Below are 4,712 nucleotides of genomic sequence, written 5' to 3' on the forward strand. Positions count from 1 at the left end.
GAACGGACAGAAATAGCCTATACAGCTGTAAATACTCTGCTACTTGTAAATGAACATGAAACACTAAAACAAAGCATTATAATTCCTTCAGTAATAAATTAAAAAACTTGTTAACAAGCTTCTTATTCATTTTTATAAGTAAAATAAAAGAAATAAAAGACAACTAAAAATGAAAGTACAAACATACATACAAATAAGTAGGCCAAAATAAATAAATAAAGCAGTGTTTCAGCCAAACTATAGAGCCAGTCTGATCTCACGAGGAAACGTAAGTATTTTATGTTTTGTCAGTTTAGTGGCTAATTCGTACGAGTTCAGTCGTATGAAAATGAACGATTATAAAAAAGGAGGCGTGGCACCTACCCACCCCTAACCCACCGTCATAGGGGGATGAGCAAATCGTACTAAATTGTACGAATTAGATTGTACGAATTCATACGAATTAGCCACTAAATCAAAGTTACTAATTGTCGTGAGATTGTGTTGGATGTACAGTGTTTGTGACTTAAAGTGATAGGACTAAGACAGTCAATAAATAAGCTTTTTCATTTACAGTTTCCATTTACATTGCTGATTATATTTTACTATCTCATTTAATGTCTCAATTATTGTACATAAATATAAACGAATAATTAAATAGGCCTAAATAACTATTTATTTTAAGACATTAACAGCAAACACTGAGAAAACGGTTCGGTGCTATTTTTCTATGGGCCTACCATAATTAAAAGAAAGCTGCACAGTGGGCTATATATTATTTAGATTTTAGCCTATATTAATTCATTTCTTCTGTCTCTGAGACAATATTGACCTTTTTTTAGGCTACTATAATATATGATAATTTAGTTTTTACGTATAGTATTGCATTAATTTGCATAGATGCTTTATGTAATTGAACATCACACCACATAAGGCACACATACAGTACCGTCCAATCTAGTATTGCGGAAAAGCAAAGCTGAAAATCTATGGGTAAATCACCACCCAGTGGTCAAAACCTGCTGGCACACTACTACCGCTGCGGTGAAGTGGTGAAATATTGAAGTGGTGACATCTGTAGGACATCCAATTCACCAATAGCACATGTGTTTGGACTGTGGGGGAAACCCACGCCAACACGGGGAGAACATGCAAACTCCTCACAGAAATGCCAACTGACCCAGCCGAGACTTAAACAAGCGACCTTCTTGCTGTGAGGCAACATTGCTAACCACTAAGTAGTGATGGGTCATTCTTGAACAGTTCTTTCATTTTGAACAAATTCTTTGCATGACTCGAGAATGAGGAGTCCTCTCGGTTGAGGAGAAGATTAGTTCATTTTAAGTCTTCTATCGGTTTGAGTCGTTCGTTCATCATGTGAAAGACAAAAGTTAATCATATGCAGCCAGAGCCGGAAAAAGATTTGATCCGTTCATCACTCAAGTCCTTGATTTAAGTCATTCGTTCATCATGTGAAAGACAGAAGCCAATCATATGCATTTAGAGCCAAAAAAAGATTTGATCCTTTCATCGATCGAGTCCTCTGAGTCATTCGTTCATCACGTGAAAGACAGAAGCCAATCATATGCAGCCAGAGCCGGAAAAAGATTAGATTCGTTCATTTCCCGAGTCCTCGGTTTGAGTCATCTCTCTTTTCATGCTGTCACGAGATAAAAGAACGACTCAAAAACCAGACTCAAAAGGGTGAACTAATCATGCTCCTTTCGGCTCAGACTGTGTGCATTGGTTAAGCTTATATGGAACTGTCTGTGACGTGAACGAACCACTGAAATTTGAAGACCTGTCAGAAGAGCTGAGCTGACATAATCATAGACAAAATACCAGGTAAACAATAAATGATTTATTTTCTCTTTCTTATAGTATTCTAGTTATGGTGTTTTGTGTAGTTGTAGATGAGTTTGGAAGAAACTCATAACATTTCAATTATTTTGCCAAACTGACTCAATAGATTCATTATCTCAATGAACGAGACTCAAAGGTCCGAGTCAGTAAAATGATCCGAACTTCCCATCACTACCACTGAGCCACCATGCCACCCTCAAGATAAGCAGATAATGTAGAATTAAAAACATTTATAATTTCATATATAAAAAAATACCACTATGAGGATAAGTGTCCAAAAATGTATAGAAATCATTTTTACTCTATTTGTAAAATTCTAAGAGTTGGTTTTCTCCATTTTTGTTGTCACACCATAGGAGATTTTTACAGTACTGCTCAGTTAAATAAAAATAAAAAGTCAAAGAGTTGATTAAGTAAGTTACGCCTTGTTATTTGTCTTAATTTTATAAAAAATTTTCTTCAAATAGGGTGTTTTACAATGGATGTCGCTCCAGGATAGAAAAACACGTATCGTTTCTTATGTTTAATGATTATTAATAAAAAAATATTTAAGAGCCTAGATTATATGACCACCTTATGCTAGTCCTTATGCCATGATTTTCAAAATAGTATCACGGATGTTTTCACATGACTAGCATTCCATCGCTACTGTGATTACACTGCAAAATGGATCAGCGACAGGGGGTTTCACACTGCATGACTTTACAATAGGAAGAATCGCCGACAACTTCGTCCGAACACACTTCATAACCAAACACACATGAGAAGGGACATGAAAACAACGCAAGGTCACATGGTATATCTTTTTGTTATTGACTAAATAATGAGAAAGATGCCTTTGGGGGAAAATGCACTTATTTTGCTCACCTGGGTTTTGAATGGAATTAGCAATTTCTCTCAAACCTATTTCTTTGTCGACCCGGTTGTGGTATTGCTCAGATGACACATCAAACAGACACAAGTGTTCCTGCCAAATTTACACTAGTTTTTCCTTCATTTCTTAGGTCCAGATAGACTGAAAGTGAGCGTTTTTATCTTCTCCCCCATTCTCCCGCTGCCCTGCAGATACCCACACTAGTGGATGCTGCTCTCTCGTTGGCTGTAGGTAATCGCCGATGTTATTTTCAATCAGAACACATTTCACATGGCATGATTTGAATCGCAGGCAGCTCCAGATATTTAGCATGCTAAATATCTCATGGGTGGTCGGTGACTCATCTTTTCAATAGTTTACACTGTGTGATTGTTACTCACGTGAATGAGCACCGACAGCAATTTCTCAAAACCTGTCGGCGAGTTAAAATCGGGGCTAAAATAATGCAGTCTGAACGCGGCAATAGTACCATCCCACTTCAGAATAAAACTGGAATAATGTGTGTGTCAGTGCTTTTCTGTATGCCAAATGATTAATTTCCTCAGGATCTACCCAGCGAGGTCAGAGGTCATTGAGACCTCTTGGGTGGACCAGGACTCTTGAAGAAATGAAAACAACTGTTCTAAAGTGATATTTTTAAGTGTTAAATCTCATATTTTCATCCGCTTTCCAGGCCGCCGCTTTTCCATAGTTCGGGACTTGTATAGCTGCGCATCGATGGATTACTCTTCAGTGTTTGGACTCTCAGCAGTGAATATTAAAACAGACTGAACTGAACTACTCTAAACTGAACTGAACTAAACTCTGAAAACTGGACTGACACGTTTCAATTCACTTTAATCTTCTATGTGAAGCTGCTTTGGCACAATCTACATTGTAAAAGCGTTATACAAATAAAGGTGAATTGAATTAAATATGTTATAACTTCTTTATTCTCCATGGATGTACTGTTTAAGTTAGACCAAGAGTGACCACTTAAACATCTGTTTATTACCAGACAAGATCTGGATAAGTACATGGTGATCTAACAAGTTACAGGTTCGGGCGGGGGTAAGACAGAAATATGGATGGTCAAGTTTGAGCACTGATGTAACAGTGATTAATCCTGTATGTCACTGATGAAACTTGGGCATTACAAACTAGATAAACTAGAACACACTGTTTCGGCGTCTCTCACTCTGCAGAAACCTACGTGCTTTGTGATGTCTGAACTTCTTTGCAAAAGAATAAACCTTTAAAAGACACTTTGGGTAAGACTTTGCCTTCTTTACCACTGAGATAGCCTCCTTAAAGAAAATTGCCACAACATTGTGTTTTGTGATTGTGGGCACAGCGTGTTGAAGCTGGCTTCTGCTCATGAAACTGCAAACTCTTCAGTAAACCTTTTTTTTTACTGAATCTCAGATTGCTCATTTTTGGGTTCAACTGTAAATTTCCCCTTACAGCGTTTACTGTCAACTATCCATAAATAAATCACCCTGACGAAAACGTTTCACATAATCATTTTACTTGATTTAACAACTTTACAATTTTAATTATTTACAGAGTGCAACAAATCCCTAACATCTTATCAATAAATATCATCAAATCATCAAAGATCATGATTAAAGTGCTTTTTGTTGTGTATAATGTCTCCTATTACTATACAAGTAACAAAATCACACATTTAAATGCATAAGTCAAAACTGATTCATTTAGTCTGAGTGTACTGTTCAATTAAAACTACACTTCATAAATTATATAGAACATATACATGTTCCTTCATGAAAGATTCGCAAGATTACACGTTATTGTTTCTTATAAGTGCTTCACAGGTACATTCAAATATTTAATAACAGCTTAATACTACAGGAATCATTTCCTAAAAGAGATTATTCACCCAAATTGAAAGTTCACACCATTTACTGACCCTGAGTGATTCCCAAATCGTTAGGAATTTCTTTTTTTTTCCTTTCTCTTTGATAACTTTAGAAACAGGTAACTTTTGACATCCATA

Source organism: Danio aesculapii, chromosome 10 (genome assembly GCF_903798145.1).
Source record: "Danio aesculapii chromosome 10, fDanAes4.1, whole genome shotgun sequence".
In the NCBI taxonomy this organism is placed as follows: Eukaryota; Metazoa; Chordata; class Actinopteri; order Cypriniformes; family Danionidae; genus Danio; species Danio aesculapii.